The sequence below is a fragment of the Lathyrus oleraceus genome, chromosome 7, assembly GCF_024323335.1.
Source record: "Lathyrus oleraceus cultivar Zhongwan6 chromosome 7, CAAS_Psat_ZW6_1.0, whole genome shotgun sequence".
Taxonomy (NCBI): domain Eukaryota; kingdom Viridiplantae; phylum Streptophyta; class Magnoliopsida; order Fabales; family Fabaceae; genus Lathyrus; species Lathyrus oleraceus.
Window position 1 is genome coordinate 452071402 of NC_066585.1, and position 20767 is coordinate 452092168.

The following is a 20767-nucleotide window of genomic DNA, read 5'->3' on the forward strand; positions in this document are numbered from 1 at the left end:
CGCAATTACCTCTTCCTAGGAATTGCTTCCCAATGTATTTGCCTTTTCAGGCACATTTTCAATCAATAAAAGTCGTTATTCAGATAAATTGCTCTCTTGTTTTTACTTTTACTGTTTTGTTTGCAAAAAACGTCCGAATTTTTGATAAACATTGCATCTAAAAAACATGAAGGCTAAACAATGACGTGCAGAAAAATTAAAACATTTGAAAATCATTTTGAATGTTGAGGACACTTGAGCATATCTTGTCCACGTACCCCCTGGGGCATCTGTTGTTCCGTTGCGCAGGTCGTTACCTGTGAGCATTCTCCAGCAGTTCTTTCCCCAGACAGAGCCATTCTCCTAGCTACGGATTGTTTAAGTCTTCCCCAGCGAAGCAATTATTTTCTCCAGCAGAGTTTATCCTACTAGTGGTTTAGACGAGTCTACTGTAACATATTGATATCCGCATCCCCAGCTGAGTTGATTCTACTTGTGAATATTGTGGGTCGTCCCCGCGGAGTAACAGTTATTCCCCAAAGCATAGTCTATTTTATCTGAGGTTTGTATGAGCCTTATCCCCAAAGGTTTGCTTGGTTTATCTTCCCTAGCGGAGCAGTTATTTTCCCAAGCGGAATTTGATCCTACTTATGGATTGGTTGGCTCTCCCCAGTGAAGTCGCCTGATTATCCCTAGCAAGTCGTCTGGTTACTCCCAAGCAAGGTTTGTCTTTCCCCGGCAGGGTGGAAGTTGACGTGGTTATAAGATCCTCAGCACTGTTCCTGGAGTTCCCCGGTGTTGTCTCTGGAGGAGACGTGTGTTTATGCATTCATCATTTAGATAAGCATAGCATATTGCATCATCAGTGCATAGCATTCCCATGATCATGATCATGGGGCATTATGTAAAACAAGAAAAAAACTCATGCATCAACATTGCAAACATGTCCATTAGCCCTAGGCCGTGGTGCCCAGCCGAGTTTGGATTGTTGGAAAGGGTTTAGCATCGCGCCATTGGATCGGCTTCAGAATTGGGTTCATCAGCATGGTTGAGAAGTTGGTGTTTTCCCAACAAGTGACTCCGTAGTTGAGTGAGTATCCCCAACAGTGTTTACTCCCCGAAGTTGGCATCATTTTGCAAGCTTGGGTCCATTCCCTTAGCAGAAGTGGGTGTATCTGATCTCTCCATGTAGAGTCTACCCCTTAAGCAGAAAATGTCTACCATTTCCTTCTGCGCTCCCCACTGAGTTATGTCCTCGTGGTTGACGGTTGTTTCCGTTCCCTCCCTAACGGGATGGGTTGTCCCTATTGAGTTCTTTCCTCATTAGGATGAGTCTTGTTTCAGTCTGCCTTTTTGGATCGATCCTAAATTGGCTTCCTGTTGGCTGTCTCCCGTGCTTCCCTAGGGCATAAATGAATAGTCGCTCACTAATCGACACTCATTCATCTTATCCTCAGCGGAATCTGTTGGTTTTCTACCTACTAGCTGGTAGTTGTAAAATCCCACTTTCATCCCCTCGTCGGAGTTAACCCTTTGTGCTCATCCTATAGATGACTGGTTACTTTTCCGTGGTTTTCTGCCTACTGACTGGTAGATGTAATCCCCTCTTTGCAGTTATCAGTATCCGGTTTGTGATATTGATATTCTTTCCCCTCTGGATACTTGCCTTGATCAAGCAGTATTGTCCCCATTGGGTCTTCCCCTTCTTTCCGGATACTTGCTCCGAGTAAGCAACTTTATCCTCTTTTGATTAGTCATCTTTTGCATACCTAGTCCTGGTACCCTGATGCCTTTCTTTTCGGTCGTTTATCCATTTAACAACCTACAACCCGGTTATGGATAATCTTCCATGCGAGTGTATTATCTACGTTTTGATGGCTGTAGATAAAATGTCTCATGCTCCTTTTGGTCAATCTTTCGATTGTTATCTCCAGCAGAGTAAGATTCGTATTCCTTGTGGAATTGAATGTCCATCCTTTAACAAGACTGCTTTTCTAGCCCTCTTCAGGATATTGAGTGTTTTGGAACACAAACCAATTCACGCTTTGGCACTCAGGCCAATTGTTCCGGTACTCAGACCGAAGAAGTTTCCGACGATCAGGTCGATGTACTTATGTTTTTTCCGGTATTCAGACCGAAGAAGTTTCCGACGATCAGGTCGATGTACTTATGTTTTTTTCCGGTATTCAGACCGAAAAAGTTTCCGACGATCAGGTCGATGTACTTATGTTTTTCCGGTATTCAGACCGAAGAAATTTCCGACGATCAGGTCGATGTACTTATGTTTTTCCGGTATTCAGACCGAAGAAATTTCCGACGATCAGGTCGATGTACTTATGTTTTTCCGGTATTCAGACCGAAGGAGTTTCCGACGATCAGGTCGATGTACTTATGGCACTCAGGCCAATTTTCCGGTATTCAGACCGAAGAAGTTTCCGACGATCAGGTCGATGTACTTATGTTTTTTCCGGTATTCAGACCGAAGAAGTTTCCGACGATCAGGTCGATGTACTTATGTTTTTTTCCGGTATTCAGACCGAAGAAGTTTCCGACGATCAGGTCGATGTACTTATGTTTTTCCGGTATTCAGACCGAAGAAATTTCCGACGATCAGGTCGATGTACTTATGTTTTTCCGGTATTCAGACCGAAGAAGTTTCCGACGATCAGGTCGATGTACTTATGTTTTTCCGGTATTCAGACCGAAGGAGTTTCCGACGATCAGGTCGATGTACTTATGGCACTTAGGCCAATTTTCCGGTGTTCAGACCGAAGTGGCGTCCAGGCCAATTTCCGATGTTCTAAACCGACATCAAATCTCTCATACACCGGTGCTCAGTATTCAGACTGACGAGCGGCGCTCAGGCCTTGGTTATTCCTGTGTTACCATTTATTTTGGTATCCAGGTCGACGTCTCCGTTTCGGTATTCAGGCCGATTTCTTTTTCCGTTCCAGACGGATTTTTCTTTCAAGACTGTTTCTTTGCCGATCCTGACAGGCATTCTTGTATTATATCCAGTTGGTGCAAATTTCTACGGTTCTTTTGTATTCAATCCCTGTTTACCCTGAAAGTCTGACAGCCATTGCTATCATCCGTTCGGGTTCCCAGCTGATTGAATAGGGGCAGCTGTAGCACCTCAAATTTGCACCTATCATTGTACATACATTCTCATATTAGGTCATAGCATATCATGGTCCACTGCATAGCATTGCATTGTCCCATTTGCCTCAAGTGCAAGCCAATCAAGAAATTAGGTCAAACTGATCAGGAGATCAGTCAACCAAGCAAGCAAGCACAATTCTCAAGGAGCCAAGGCCCTAGGGTTGGTCCAACTTGTTCACATGACTTGGAGGTCCATTTGAAGTGTTTAGGTCAAAGATTGGAGGCTCAGAGGTCATCAGTCAATGCACAATCAGTCAGAAACCCTAAAAAGTCAAACTTGGTCAATTGTGGTTGATTTTATGGTTTTGATGGATGGATTTGGTTTGAGAGAGCTTATTCATGTCCCAATAGGCCTCATATATCATGGCAAACATCATCATTGAAGAATTTGAAGCCAAAACAGAAAATTTCCAAAAATAGAAACTGGACCTGTAATTTTAACTGCCAAAAATGGAAACTTCTTGAGCCTAAACTTACATCTTGATACAAGCTTCAAATGAATTTTTTCCCAACATGAAAGTTTAAGATCTTGTTCTCCCATTTCCAAAAAGTCCAAGAACACTCAATTCCCATGTATGGTTTGCAAGATATGATCAATTCATTTTCAAATTTTCTTGAACTTCAAAAGGCCATATCTCTCAAACCATTTGGCCAATTTTGGTGGGGTTTTTTCCTACAAGTCCTATTTAATCCCCTCTTTCCAAAAATGTCATCCTCATGTACCAAAACCTTACCATGCAAAATGGCCTTTTTGAACTTGCCTTAATTAAATTCAAGTATGGTGCAAAGTTGACTTTTTGAATTAGGCATTTTTAAACATTTTGGCCATTTGGAACTTGTTTGAAATGTTATTTGAAGCTTGTGCAAGGCCCAAATTCGGACAGAACTTACACCCTCCTTTCCATTTGGTAAAAAATTAGCAAAATGGCAATTGACTTATTTTGAGACAATGGTGATTAGCATTTGTTAAGCCAAGTTAAAACAGAGATATATAAAGACTTTTTCTGCAAATTGAACCCTAGCAGCAGCCTCACAAACATACAGAAAACCCTCTTCTCTCAAGAACACCATTTTGACATTTTGCAATTTCTGCTCAAAAACTCTAAAGAACCACGAGCCACCTTCATTGTTTCATCATCTGACCATCATTTGGAGGCCATTCCAAGCACTATTCACCAACTGTAATAGCATTTCAAGTTCTGTTTCTCCATGAACCCAACAATGGTGATTTTCGATTTAAGTGTTTCCAAGAGTTGTTGAGCTACAAACCACCCTCCAGTCATCATTTCAAACCACAAGCTCCATCTGTTTCGAGCTTACTACACAAAACAACAACTGTTTCACATTTTTCTTCAAAAAGAAGTAAGGTTTCGACCACTTCTTTTCTCAAAATTTTGCTATGCCATGTGTAGACTTTACCTTGCTGAGTGTTATGAACTTGGAATCGTGCATTTTGGTTGCTTGTGCTGAGAGAAATCTGACCTTAAAGTTTCATGTTCATGGATGTTTTTGCTTGTTGCCTCTTATTTAGTTTGTTTTAATGATAATGGATGTTGGATTACGATTATGCTTAGTCTGCTGATGAGAATAGTGTGCTCGATTTCATGTTCTGGGTGAATTCATTTTCCACGATTTTTGGAGAAGATGAACATGTACTGTTACTGTAGCAAACCCTAAATCATTTCCAGAAATTTGGTTTTCACGTATTTGCTGCTTGCTATTACTGTTCCATTGAACCGACCAATGGGAACATTTCATTTGCCTGGCCTTAAGCGCACCGTTTTACTTAGTTGTGCCGAGATTTACAAAAATGCCACCAGTCAACCATTTTGACTTATTGAACCATGTTTGTTCTTGATGTTTATTCCAAATTGATGCTCATCTTACAAAAATCATAACTCGTGCATTTCAAATCCAAAATTCATGAAATGTTTTTCATCATGCCCTGCTGAATGTCTACTTTTTTATCATGATTTTTGCTGATTTTTTGGATGGCTGGATTTTTAATGACATTAGGGTTTTGCTCATGTATGCATATTTCGTACATTTTGCCAATTCAATTGTGAAATGATGAGGATATATCCAATGACCCTGAAATTTTTTGTGCTTAATCTACACTCATACATGGTGATTTTGATATAGAGTTCTTGAATTTATCTTATTTGGTTGCTGAGTTATGAATTTTTGAAGTAGGGTGTGACAATTTGTGTCACACCAATGATATGCAATTTCATGATTTTTGATGACATGCTTCCTGACCTCCAATTGATGTGAAATTTTGCATGAACGCACTTGTATATGTCTAGTGTATGTGTGAATTTTCTTGGAATTAATTGTGGCATTTCCTAATTGTTTGAGATTTTTCTTCCCTGTCTAGTCAAATGTTGACTTTGTGTGACACATCTTGCCATTCCATTTGTGAAATTCTCATACTTTATTGGATGATCATGAAATTTTACATGTGCATACTAGACATCTTAAGCTTTGCATTGGTGTTGATCCCATTCATTTCTCATATGTTATCACTGAGTTATGATTTTTGAAGTTGATACATGTTTGGTTGACTTCTTTGAGCATGCTTAAACTTGCTTTGACTTTCTGATTTTCATTGACTATCTTCCCATGATCCAATTGAGCTGAAATTTTATATGCATGTCATGTTATGGATTGTGATTGAGCATGAATTATTTGATAATTTTTGGAATTGATTATGATTAGTTTTGAGCTAAGTCTTGCTGTTGACTTCTATGAGCTCTCATTTGCCATGCTTTGCCTTCTTTTGCTTGTGAAATTATGATGATGCATGATATGAACTTGAGACCAATTGGGTTTGCTTCTTGAATGTTTAAACTTGATTTTGGTTGACTTTCATTTGCTGTTTTGACTTTCTCATTTATTTTTGACCCTAGGCTTGTCCTAGGGGTCTCCTGTTGCTTATGTTTGAGTTCATTGTTTCAGGTTAAGCACAAATGCTTCAAAGAAAACAATCCAATTTGATTAAGCTTGATTGTTTATCATGAGCTAACCTTGGTTTTGTAGGTGGCTTGACTCATATGATTTGAGTCTTGTGCTTTGCACATTTGCCTGTCTGTTTTGATTATTGGTTTCTACCTCCTTCTGATTTAAACTGTTGAACTGTGTACTGATTTGTTTGACTATTTCAGGTACCATTAGTTGCTTAGTTCTTTGAACTTGCTTTGCTTTGCTATTTAGCAATTTGCTTTGAGGTATAATTCCTTTTTCTTCATGTAGTCTGGAAGACCTGGCCTGTTACTTGGCCAGGCAACTGTCTGAAGCCCTCCTTAAGAGGCAATGCTTGTGTGTGTTTATATTTGTCCCAAGCAGGAAAAGTCCTTCAAATAAGGCAATTGGTAGATCAAAGAGATAAGCAACCTATCTCCTACTATTCTGTGAGTCTTCTCCTTGCTCCCATTACAGGGTTGTAGCATTGAGATCCAAACCCAAGATCTATAGAGTCTAATTTGTGGAGAGAGTTCCTACTTTCTGAACTCCCACGCCTTCTGATATTCAAATGCTCTCCCTGACCAGGGATAAGAGCAATGAGGCACACCCCTCATATCCTTTCATCTGCTTCACCTTAGCCCCTCAATGGCAAGGTTAAGAGCACCTTTGACCCTATTCCAGTTGGCTTCAATGCCTAACCCTTTTGTATGAGCCTCCTTGTTTGGTTATAGTGTGTGCTGAATGCTTTCATTGATTGATCACTTGCTTCATATGCACATGTTTGCTTGTATGCTTTATTCATTTATCATCATTAATTGCTCATTAATGCATAATCATCTCATTTGTCTTTATGACTTGTCATCGTTGTTTACCCATTGAGGACAATTGTAAGACCATCCATTGGCTATTGCTCCTGGGATATGGAAGTGAGTATAAGACCATCACATTGGCCACTCATCTTATCTTTGCTTGATGCATTTGATTGTATGTGAGGATGCAATTGTAAGTCCCCGCAAGTTGGCATTTGCTTTCCTATGATCACATGTTGCTTTGTTTGTTTGTATGTGAGGATACAATTATAAGTCCCTGCAAGTTGGCATTTGTATTCCTAGGACCATACTGTGGAGGTTAGAGTAAGCCCAGACAGATTGGCATCTGACATCCATGTTTTATTTTTCTTTGTTTATGTGAGGATGCAATTGTAAGTCCCTGCAAGTTGACATTTGCTTTCATATGATCATATGTTGGATATTGGTATAAGTCCAGACAGATTGGCATCCGGTATCCAAGTTTCATTTTGTTTTAGGAGAATAGTGTAAGTCCATTGAGTGGCCTCTGATATCCATTTCTGTTTTAGGAGATTAGTGTAAATCCATCTATTGGTATCCGATATCCGCTTTTGTTTGTGAGATTGGAGTAAAACCATTGAGTGGCATCCGGTATCATTTGCTTGCTTACATTATTATTATCCATTGCCTATTCCAAAGGACACACTTGAATCATCTTCTATATGATTTCAAGAGGTGAACCTTCTAAGAAGTTTTATAATCCATACCCATCCATTCATCCCCATTATGTCCTAAACCTTTTCACACTTTGATTTCAAACTTGACATAGATATTGTGCAAACTTCTTCATGTTTTCAAATTAAAAACCTGGACCCCAAGTCCTTGACTTTTTTCAAACTCCATTTCATAATACTTCTTTGAATTAATCTTAATCATACTTTGACTCCACTTTCATAATCACAATCAATTAACTCCACTCATTCACTTGTTTTGGCTTTGTCCATTGTTAATCTTTTCATGCATTAGCCATAGGTTTCAATTATCATTGTGGTTGATGTAAATCTTACCTATCCTTAGTGAGTCGACAGTAAGACTTCCGTACTGAAAACAGGGTTAACCCCTTTAGTGCGTCGAAGCTATCCTCACATGGTGGATGTTGGTCTTGGTCGAGTTTTCTCCCATTGATAATGAAAAGCCTCAGTGCTATTGTTTAAAATTGAATCCACCAACTTTTGGAAATCTTTTAGCCGAACTACGGCGTTTTGATCCTTACCTTTGATGGGAGGTACGTAGGCAACGGGTTCATCCGTTCAAACCCAATGATAAAATTGTATATTCTTTTCTCATCATCCCAATCATGTTTGCACAATATTTATGTCATAACAAATAACAATTTATTACAACAAGTGTGAAAAGGGCTCCCTAGGAGTACCTAGGACGTAGTGGGTGCCTAACACCTTCCCATTGCGTAATTTACCCCTTACACAGACTCTCTGATCTTTTTATTAGTTTTCTACGTGTAAAACTTCTTAGGCTTTTGTTCGCTTTTTAGCCAATCCTTTGGATAAATAAAAGTGCGGTGGCGACTCGAAATTTCATTGTATGCTTTGCTTATGGTTTAATCAATAGATCATATAGCGACGAATACACCGCTACACCTTGCAGTTGATGAACCTTTCTGGAACCCCAAACCGGTTCTTCCTTTGTTGTCGGAGGCCTCTACCATGCGCCCCCACTGATCAACATTGCCTTCTTCCACAATCTTTTGAGCATCTTTCAATGAGGACATAGGTGCCCCAACCCTCTTTACAGCAGCAATAGATAAGGCTTGGAACGGAGTTCCAACCTCATCCTCAGCTTCCACATAAGATAAAGATGACAAATGGCTAACCAATATCGCCTTCTCTCCACCAACAATCACTAGCTTGCCATTCTTCACAAATTTGAGCTTCTGGTGGAAAGTTAAGGTAACTGCTCCTGCCTCATGGATCCATGGCCTTCCCAACAAGCAACTATAGGTCGGGTGGATATCCATTACTTGAAAAGTAATTTAAAAATCACTCGGACCTATTTTAACTGGAAGGTCCACTTCACCAATAACCGTTTTGCGCGAACCATCAAAAGCTTTGACAATTACACCGGTATACCTCATGGGTGCTCCTTGGTAAGATAACTTTGACAAAGTTGACTTCGGAAGCACATTTAGTGACGAACCGGTGTTAATAAGCACATTTGACAAAGCATCCTCTTTGCAATTTATCGAGATGTACAAAGCCAAATTATGATTCCTTCCCTCCTCGGGGAGCTCTTCATCACAGAAGCTAAGATTATTGCAAGAAGTGATGTTAGCCACGATATTATCGAATTGATCCACTGTAACATCATGTTCTACAAAATCTTGTTCTAGAAATCTCTGCAGTGCTCCTCTGCACGCTTCGGAATTCATGAGCAGAGACAACACTGAGATCTTTGAGGGGGTTTGGAGCAGCTGCTCTACCATATTAAACTCGCTTCTTTTAATTAACCGAAGTACCTCATCATCATCATTGGGTTTCAAGTTGCTGGATTCACCAGACTTATCTTTTGAACAACCAACTGGGTTTCCAACAGGCACTTCCACTTTCTTACTTACAACTGCTTCTTCTTTATCCTTTGGTAACACCGACCCAAACACTCGATCACTACGGGTCACCTTAGTAACATCAGCAATGCTTACTACTGAACTAGTCGTAGGTAACGAGATATCTTGACCATCCTTCATCATTGTAGCATTATACTGATACGGCACAACTTTATCAGATGAATACGGGACTGGGCCAGCTAACCGTATTACCAACAACGATACTGATCTTTGACTGTTGTTATTACTGGAGTCATACTGAATCACTAACTTCTCGGGCTGCTTGAAAACAGGCACTATGACATTAACATCGTCATCTATATGACGGGATTGAACAATTTGGATCATGCCTTCATCCATCAGTCGTTGGATGTCCTTTCTCCCAACTTCGCAACCCCCCGGGTTAACACTACAAACAGCACAACAATCATGGTCGTGTGTAATACCCCAAAATTTACCCTTCATTTTTCCTGGAAGCATACGCTTTACACCTCATGCATGCATTCATTTTTAGGTCATTCAGCATTTGCATTTCATCATGGCAATCGGAATCGGATCCAAGAAGCTTGAACATCATCCAGGACACTTTGTGGGCTCTATTTAGATGATCAGTCAACACAAGGGAAATACTTGAGTTACTTCCAACAGGGGTCTATTCGTCAGTCAAAACGTTAATCTTGAAGGAGCAAAGGTTTGTTCATGAGCTGTCGTGCTCGCTAGGCGAAGCCCACGTGTTTTGAAAATAAATAAATAAAATAAAATAAATAAAATAAATAAATAAAAGAAAAATTTTTGGACTTGGACCTCTCTCAAAAGCCCACTAAGCTACCAATATTAGGCTATAAATACTAGAGTTTCAGTGAAACAAATATTCATTCTATTCCTATTACCCTAGCTAGAAAAAGATGGTGAGAGAAGAGCTAACAGCGTTCAGAGCAGCCTCCAAACCCTGAAGGGAACTCAACTGCACAGAATCACCTCTGCCTCACATAAACTCTAAAGATTGTTTTGTAAACCTCACGGGTGCAACTCAATTTCAATCAAGCTCTCCAATCAGGTTTGCCCTATTCCCATTATTTTACGCCTTCAATTTGAATGTTCTAAATGTGTGATGTATTATGTTTGAATTTGGAAGTGTGGATATCGTTAGGTTTCGCACATGCATGAATGGGTGAAACCTATGCCTTGAATGCTTAATCGTTTAATTTTTGAAGTGTATGCCACAAGGTTTGAGGTTTCTGAAACCATACTGTTATCCATGAAAAAAATGCTTATCGTGTTTCACTAACCCTTTTGTTGAGTTCTGTGAAGGCTCACATGACTGTTGCAGGGATAGCTCGCTGGATATTCCACTTTGCTTGTGGGATACCATTTGGGAGATTTATTCTGATTGCCTTGTTGGCACGTTTACTTTATGCATGTTTGTTTTTTATGTGTTCGTATCCCCACAGGTAGCGCGGTTCCTTCGTCAAGGACTGCCTTTTTGCATGAGCATCCCAAACCCTAACCCTTCATTGATTTTTCTTCTCCTAAACACGCGTTTACTCCTTCTACTACAGGCGAGTAAGTCTCCAAAGGTCGAGCATCCGGTAGATTGCGTAGTAACGTCGTTCGTCCAAAACCCAATCCATAACCCCGTAGTTAGCCGAACTACGGCTTGCTCTGATTCTCATTCCAGATGAGATACGTAGGCATAAGACGCGATGTCTTAGCGAGCACACATCCCCCTAACCCATAGGTCAGCCGAGCTACGAAGACTCTGATTCTCATATTCAGATGAGATACGTATGCAGTGGATGCGACATCCGCGCGAGTCATTTTCATTTAACCCCTTTTTTTAGTAAACATCACAAGATAAACTCACACCCTTTAGACAAGAACTACAAAAGTGGATCCCGTAGAGTACTACGGATGCGTAGGGGTGCTAATACCTTCCCTTCGCATAACCGACTCCCGAACCCAAGATTTGGTTGCGAGACCTTGTCTTTTCCTTTCCTCTTTTCAGGTTTACTTCGAGCGTTTCCTTTCCCTCCTTTGGGATAAATAACGCACGGTGGCGACTCTTCTGTCATTTTCTTTCGCCGGTTGTTTTTCGCACATTGTATTTTTCAGGTTGCGACAGCTGGCGACTCTGCTGGGGAAAAGGTTTCCCTAAGCGAGTCCCTCCTAGATTTTGTAGTTTGTTTGTTTATTGGGTTTTCATGCTTTTGTACAGTTATTTATTTACCTGCTTTACCTTATTGCATTGTGTACATGTCATTGCTGTATCTGTTGGCTGGCTATGGCTGCTTGGTGATCTTTGTGAGATGAGTTATATACCCGAACTCGAGTGCACTTAGGATAGGAGAATGGCATAGTCTTGTCGACTTGTGTGGAGTTATTCCTTAGCAAGTTGACTTGCAAGCCCATTCACTTGGTGGAGGTCATGTTGAGATCAATAATGTCACACAAGTAAGTTGTGGTTAGACATTACTTTTTCCAATATAGACCTTAAAAGCCGAGGACCTTAGTTTACCAAACCCATCTTGGCCTATTCGTAGGACGTAGTGCGAAAGTTGTTCAAGTGTAAGATTTGATACGATTGTTACGCGATACTACACTCATAAGAGTCTCTCTTGAGAATATTTTTGGAATACGAGTAGTCGTTCCTCCGATAATATCCGAAAGATGGGATTATGACTATGGGAACCTTTTGTAGAACATGTTTGGCAGGTTTAAACCTTAGTACACTCCTTTTGGGTGGTTCTTAACCTAAACTCCATGCTCGTGACTTGCAACAAACCCTTGATTCATGGTTGATCCGATCAGGTATCCTTAATATCAATGAAACATGGGTGTTGATAAGGTGTAAACCATAATCCACCAAAATGGGTGGTTGATATTAAGGATAACATGATCCATCCCATGACCTTTGTTTGGTGTGCTCTTAATTTCTCTCCAGACAGTGCAACCTGACAGATGATCAAGCAGATACAGCGATCCTGATTCCCATGCCACTGCACTGCATTCACATCATTTTGCATCACATCATTTTGCATTCATAATCATTCACACATGTTTATCCATTTCTGTGGGGTTTATATCTTCTACTTGATTCTAGTCGGAATTTTCTTGGTTCTCATCAACGGCTTAGTCTTTTTTTTACATCGTTTATCTATTGAGAGACTGGAATCAAGGGGGTAGAATACCTTTGGAATTGATAAACATGTCATTGAATTTACATATTCATTAGCATGTCTTGCATAACAGGTACCGCCACAGTGTTCTCAGTTTGTTTGGTGTTCCATTATCAGGATAGCTGACCCAGGCATTCACCGGTACGGTACCCGCAGAAACCAACAGAGAGTAATGGAAAGCCTACAGGCAGAGTTCGCCGAGATGAAAATCCGCATGAATCAATTCATGAATGTGGTTCAAGGGGTGGCTCAGGGACAGCAAGAGCTCAGGCAGATGATACAGAGGAATCCCCCTGCTCAACCAGAGACGGTGACTGATCCTCCAGCTGAAGAGGCTAATGGACCCAATGGACCGGGGCCTATCCCAATCCTACATGTCACCTCCGGTCAACAGCCCGTTCATGATGATCAGGACGATCAGTTCCCCCTGCTGCAGGAAGACTTTTGGAATGGGTCATGGTGTGGACCCCATGTTTAGAAGATTGGAAGAGAGGTTGAAGGCAGTGGAAGGACAGAATCCTCTGGGAGTAGATGTTGCTGACTTGGGGCTGGTCCCAGGTGTGAGAGTGCCACCGAAATTCAAGGTCCAGATATTTGACAAATACAATGGCAACTCTTGCCCGAAGACCCATGTGCAAGCCTATTTCCGTAAAATGGTTGCATACTCCGATGACGAAAAGTTTCTTATGTACTTTTTCCAGGACAGCCTAGCTGGGGCATCCCTGGAATGGTATATGAGGCTGGACAGAGCCCACATCCGTTGCTGGAGGGATTTGGCTGAGGCTTTCGTGAAGCAGTATCAGTATAATGCAGACATGGCTCCGAACAGAACTCAACTTCAGAATCTGTCTCTTAAAGGCAATGAGTGCTTCAGGGAATATGCTCAACGGTGGAGAGAAACAGCTTCCCGAGTTCAACCTCCTATGTTGGAGAAGGAAATGGCTAACATGTTCATGAACACTCTGCCATGACCTTATTTGGAGCGCCTGGTGGGTTGCAATGCCTCCAATTTTATTGATGTAGTCTCTACCGGAGAGAGGGTGGAGAATTACCTGAGGACATACAAGACCCAGAGTGGAGGTGGATCCTCATCAAGGGTGAAGAAGTCGTTCATTCAGGGCAGAAGAGGAGAGAAGGGGATGCAAGTTCCATATCTTCTTATCAGAACAGGGATAACCGGAGGAATAACTTTCAGAACTATCAGCAGCAACCGTATGTTGCGGCTGTGACCATTCCAGCTGCAGTACCACTACAACAACAACAACCACAACGTCAACCAGCTCAGTACCAACCACAACAACCGGTTAACATACCTGCCTATCAACCGAGGCCAAGGACGATGGACCGGCGTTTCGACACTCTTCCAATGTCGTACGCTCAGTTGCTTTCTAGTCTTCAACAACTACAACTTGTGCAGTTGTGCACTCTGGCTCCTCCCGTTGGTAGGCTTCCGGTGGGTTATGACGCCAACGCTAGGTGTAGCTTCCACTCTGGGGCACCTGGCCACAATATTGAGAACTGCAAAGCTTTTAAGCACGTAGTTCAGGACCTCATTGATTCAAAGGCCGTTAACTTTGCACCAGGTCCTAATGTCGTCAACAATCCCATGCCCCAGCATGGTGGAGCCAACGTTAACATGTTTGAAGAAGAAGTCAAATTAGTCTCTGCGGTCAACAATGAAGATGGGGATAGTGATTGCGACATCGATAACTGGGTGCGTCCGAGGATCCCGGGTGAAGTTCTCAACAATTGGTCTTCTGAGGAGATTGTCCAAGCCACTTGTCTAGAGGAGTAATTTTCTTTGTTTATTCATGCATATCCAAGTCTTACGTTCTGCCAGGGCGTAATGACTCATTGTAGGGCTCATCTATGTGACACTTGCATTTTTTATCATAAATAAAGGACGTCTTTTTGCATTCAAATATTTCGTTCCCTGTCTTTCTATTTTTGCAGTTTTTCAAAAAAAAATGGCAATGTTTTGTTTAGTTTCCACATTTTTTCACACTCATAAGCACATACCATCACTCATGCAGATGCACATCACCAGATCCTATTGATAACGGTTCTGCTATGGCTCACTTCGACTTTGAAAATCCAATCTTTCAAGCTGAAGAAGAGGGTGATGAAGACTGTGAACTCCCTGAAGAACTTACTAGGTTATTAAAACAAGAGGAAAGGGTCATTCAACCGCATCAAGAGTCTGTTGAAGTGATTAATCTCGGCACCGAGGACGCCAAGAGAGAAATCAAGATATGGGCTGCTTTGGAAGACAATATGAAGAAGGGGTTGATTGAATTGCTGCAAGAGTATGTTGACATCTTCGCTTGGTCTTATCAGGACATGCCAGGGCTTGACACAGACATCGTGGTACATCGCTTGCCGCTCAAAGAAGGTTGTTCTCCGGTCAAGCAGAAGCTCAGAAGAACAAGACCAGAGATGGATGTCAAGATAAAGGAAGAAGTGCAAAAACAGTTGGATGCAGGGTTTCTAGCAGTCACAAATTATCCGCCATGGGTTGCAAATATCGTTCCGGTACCTAAGAAGGATGGAAAGGTACGGATGTGTGTTGACTACCGGGATCTGAACAGGGCTAGTCCTAAAGATGATTTCCCCTGACCTCACATTGACGTTTTGGTGGATAACACGGCTCAGTTCTCGGTATTCTCCTTCATGGATGGCTTTTCTGGCTATAATCAAATTAAGATGGCACCAGAAGACATGGAGAAGACAACATCATAACCCCATGGGGCACCTTCTGCTACAAGGTGATGCCGTTTGGTCTGAAAAATGCTGGAGCAACATATCAGCGAGCGATGGTGACTCTGTTCCATGATATGATTCATCATGAAATCGAGGTTTATGTTGATGATATGATTGCCAAATCTCAGACAGAAGAAGAACATTTGGTGAATTTGCAGAAACTGTTTGAGCGTTTGAGGAAATTCAAGCTGAGGCTTAATCCGAACAAGTGTACTTTTGGGATGAGATCTGGAAAACTACTGGGTTTTGTTGTTAGCGGAAAAGGGATTGAGGTGGATCCGGCCAAAGTGAAAGCGATACAGGAAATGCCTGAGCCAAGAACAGAGAAACAAGTCCGTGGTTTCTTAGGGAGGTTGAACTACATTGCAAGGTTCATCTCTCACCTAACAGCCACGTGTGAGCCAATATTCAAATTGTTGAGAAAAGATCAGGCTATTAGGTGGAATGATGATTGTCAAAGGGCGTTCGAGAAGATAAAAAAGTATTTGCAGAATCCTCCTATCCTTGTGCCTCCGGTCCCAGGGAGACCGCTGATTATGTATTTGACAGTACTGGACAATTCCATGGGTTGTGTTCTCGGTCAACACGACGAGACAGGTAGGAAAGAGCATGCCATCTACTACCTGAGTAAGAAATTCATAGATTGTGAGTCGAGATACTTAATGCTTGAAAAAACATGTTGTGCACTTGCATGGGCTGCTAAGCGATTGAGACAATACATGCTGTCTCACACAACCTTACTGATCTCCAAAATGGATCCAGTCAAGTATATATTTGAGAAGCCAACTCTCATCGGAAGAGTTGCTCGTTGGTAAATGGTACTGACAGAGTACGACATCCAGTATACTTCCCAGAAAGCCATCAAGGGGAGTATTCTGTCAGACTATCTTGCTCAACAGCCGGTTGAAGATTATGAGCCGATGAAGTTTGATTTTCCAGATGAAGACATCATGTTCCTCAAGATGAAAGACTGTGAAGAGCCAGTTGTTAAAGAGGGACCTGATCCAGACGAAAAGTGGACTTTAATGTTTGATGGGGTCGTCAACGCCAGAGGAAGTGGAATTGGTGCTGTCATTACAACTCCGAAAGGTGCCCACATGCCTTTCACCGCTCGTCTGACTTTTGAGTGCACCAATAATGAAGCTGAGTATGAAGCTTGTATCTTGGGTATTGAGCAAGCCATTGATTTGAGAATCAGGACTTTGGACATCTTCGGGGATTCAGCTCTGGTAATCAATCAAGTGAATGGTGATTGGAACACTCTTCAGCCTACTCTGGTCCCCTACAGAGATTACACGAGAAGACTGTTGACTTTCTTCACAACAGTAAAGTTATACCATATACCTCGTGATGAGAACCAGATGGCAGATGCTCTTGCTACTCTATCCTCCATGATCACGGTGATCCGTTGGAACCATGCTCCCAAGATCAACATGATGCGCCTTGATAGGGACGCGTATGTGTTTGCTGCTGAACTGGTAGTTGATGACAAGCCCTGGTATCACAACATCAAGTGCTTTCTGAAGAATCAAGAGTACCCTGCAGGGGCATCCAACAATGATAGAAAGACTTTGAGAAGATTGGCAGGCAGTTTCTTCTTGAACAAAGACGATGTGTTGTATAAGAGGAACTTCGACATGGTTTTGCTCAGATGCGTGGACAGACACGAAGCAGACATGTTAATGCAGAAAGTTCATGAAGGCTCCTTCGGTACTCATACCGGCGGACATGCAATGGCTAAGAAATTGTTGAGAGCAGGTTATTACTGGATGACCACGGAATTTGATTGTTTCAAATATGCTCGGAAGTGTCATAAATGCCAGATTTATGCTGATAAGGTGCATGTGCCGCTGAATCCTTTGAATGTGATGTCTTCGCCGTGGCCTTTCGCTATGTGGGGCATCGATATGATTGGAAGGATTGAGCCGACCGCTTCCAATGGGCATCGCTTCATCCTTGTTGCCATCGACTATTTCACTAAGTGAGTCGAAGCAGCGTCATTTGCGGAGGTCACCAGACATATGGTTGCCCGATTCATCAAGAAATAAATCATTTGTCGCTATGGGATTCCCGAAAGAATCATTACTGATAATGGTTCTAATCTCAACAACAAAATGATGAAGGAGTTGTGTCAGAACTTCAACATCCAGCATCACAATTCTTCCCCTTACCGCCCTAAGATGAACGGTGCTGTTGAAGCGGCAAATAAGAACATAAAGAAGATTGTGCAGAAGATGGTCGTTACGTACAGAGATTGGCATGAGATGCTACCCTTTGCCTTACATGGGTACCGTACTTCAGTACGTACATCGACCGGAGCAACCCCTTACTCCCTTGTGTATGGTATGGAAGCAGTCTTACTTGTTGAAGTGGAGATTCCTTCTCTAAGAGTCATGTTGGATGTCAAGTTAGACGAAGCTGAATGGATTCGGACAAGGTTCAATGAGTTGAGTCTTATCGAAGAGAAGCGAATGGCAGCCATTTGTCATGGGCAGTTGTATCAAAGTCGGATGAAGAGAGCCTTTGATCAGAAAGTGCGTCCTCGATGCTTCCAGGTCGGAGATTTGGTGTTGAAAAGGATCCTTCCTCCTCAGACAGACCACAGGGGCAAGTGGACTCCTAACTATGATGGACCGTATATTGTCACCAAGGTTTTTGATGGTGGGGCCTTAATGCTTGCAACGATGGATGGTGAAAACTTCACTTCCCCGGTGAACTCAGACGCAGTTAAAAAATACTTCGCATGAAATAGACCCGTTGGACAATAAAAAGAGTAGTCCAGGCAAAAATGGGCATCCCGGCGAACCAAGAAAATGAAAAAGGTTCAGGCAAAAATTAGGGATTAAAAGTGAAAAGATTGTACACCCGGTAAGTTGAAAACCTGAAAAGGCAACTTAGGCAAAAATGGGTATCCCGGTGGATTGAAAACCCGAAAAGGGCGATCCAGGCAAAAGTTAGGGATTAAGCGAATGACTGCGTTCTGAGTAGTTCTGAATCTCATCTCGTGTCAATGACTGGAAACTTTTGAAGGATAGGAAACAGTCCAATCACTCTTTCAGAAAGCTGATCATCTGGAGGATCTTGAAGACGAGCAAGTCATAGTAGAATTGGAACCCAATAGAAATCCATTTCACATTGCCATTAGATTAATGTCTGTTTTTAGCTGTTGTGCGATTACCTCTTTCCAGGGATTGCTTCCTGATGCAAATGCCTATTCAGAGGCCGTTCAATCAATAAAATCATGTTATTCAGTATATCTCTGTTTTCATTTTCATTTTTCTGTTTTGTTTGCAAAAATGACGTCCGAATTTTTTGATAAACATTGCATCATGACACATAAGAGCTTTATAGGTACATGCTTAATAAACATTTAAAATTGCTGTAAATTTTAAGTGCTTTGGATCGTCTATTCAGAACAGGTACCCTCGGGGCATTTCCTTAAAATCCCCTGCAGATGATCGTGAATGTTTTCCTCCAACAGACGAATTCGGTATCTTATCCCTGCAGAACTGATCAGAGCGTTCGATTCTTCAATCCCCAACAGGTTCTCACCACTGTACCTCCCTCCCAAGCGGTGGTTTCAGATTATACACTCCCCAGTAGAGTTGACAGTGTCAAACTATATACCCCCAGCGAAGTTGACAGTACCAGACTGTATCTTCCCAACAGAAGCGGCTGCTCCTCAGAGTTCGAGGCCAGATCGATAATCCCAATGCCAGATCCATGGTTTCTTTCCTTGAAGCAGAACCTCGGTACCGTATCGGTGTTTGCTTCCCCTGCTGAGTCATCTCTCACAGATCGTGGTTTCCAGAACCACTATCGCTTTCCCCAACGGCAGGTTTTCAGTGTCGTTCTCTCCCCAGTCAGAATCTCGGTATTTCGTCATTGCTAGAACACCGTGTGGCGGGTCATTTCCCCATAGAATTCTTTGCGCTGTGCATCTCCAACAGCCTTGCCAGAGTCCAGAAGATGGTGATCATTTCCCCAGCAGATCCCCTTGCCTCAGCTTGGCATTCTACCCAGCATTTCGCATCCCTGCATGTAGAATCATATTACATTGCATCCTCCCAAAATGCGTAGCATTTCCATTTTCATGGAGCATTACGCCATTGAAAAATTCAAACATACGCATGTAAGCATAAAACATTCTCGGTATCCCAAGTGATAAGCCAGAAGTTGTTTCCAGTACTCAGACTGGAGATTGTTCATGACTTACCTTTGTCATCCCCAGCAAGTGTCATTGGCTCATGCGTCGCCTCTATTATCGTTCCCTATTTCTGTCGATGCTGACAGGCATGAAGTTTCCGATATTCAGACCGAAGTGGCGTTCAGGCCAGTTTTCCGATGTTCAGATCGAAGAAGTTTCCGACGTTCAGGTCGATGCAACTTGTGGCGTTCAGGCCAAGTTTCCGATGTTCAGATCGAAGAAGTTTCCGACGTTCAGATTGATGCAACTTGTGGCGTTCAGGCCAGTTTTCCGATTTTCAAATCGAAGAAGTTTCCGACGTTCAGGTCGATGCAACTTGTGGCGTTCAGGCCAATTTTCCGATGTTCAGATTAAAGAAGTTTCCGACGTTCAGGTCGATGCAACTTGTGGCGTTCAGGCCAGTTTTTCGATGTTCAGATCGAAGATGTTTTCGACGTTCAGGTCGAGGCAACTTGTGGCGTTCAGGCCAGTTTTCCGATGTTCAGATCGAAGAAGTTTCCGACGTTCAGGTCGATGCAACTTGTGGCGTTCAGGCCAATTTTCTGATGTTCAGATCGAAGAAGTTTCCGACGTTCAGGTCGACGCAACTTGTGGCATTCAGGCCAGCCTCTCGGTGTTCAGACTGATATTAATAATCTCATATCTCCCGATGTTCAGATCGAAGTCATTTCCAGTATTCAGACTGATGAGCGGCATTCAGGCCATGGTTATTTCTGTGTTACCATTTATTTTGGTATCCAGGTTAACATTCCTTTTCGGTATTCAGACTGACTCTCACCGTACCAGACGGATTCTTCTTTCAGGACCACCTCTTTGCCGATTCTGATAGGCATTGTTACTTCACTTCACTTCAATGCAAATTTTCGGGCTTTTATTGTATTCAATCCCTTGATACCTCGAAAGCACGAAAGTCGCTGCTATCTTCTTTCCAGGTCTTCAGTTGATTGAATAGGGGCAGTTGTAATACCCCAAAATTTACCCTTCATTTTTCCTGGAAGCATACGCTTTACACCTCATGCATGCATTCATTTTTAGGTCATTCAGCATTTGCATTTCATCATGGCAATCGGAATCGGATCCAAGAAGCTTGAACATCATCCAGGACACTTTG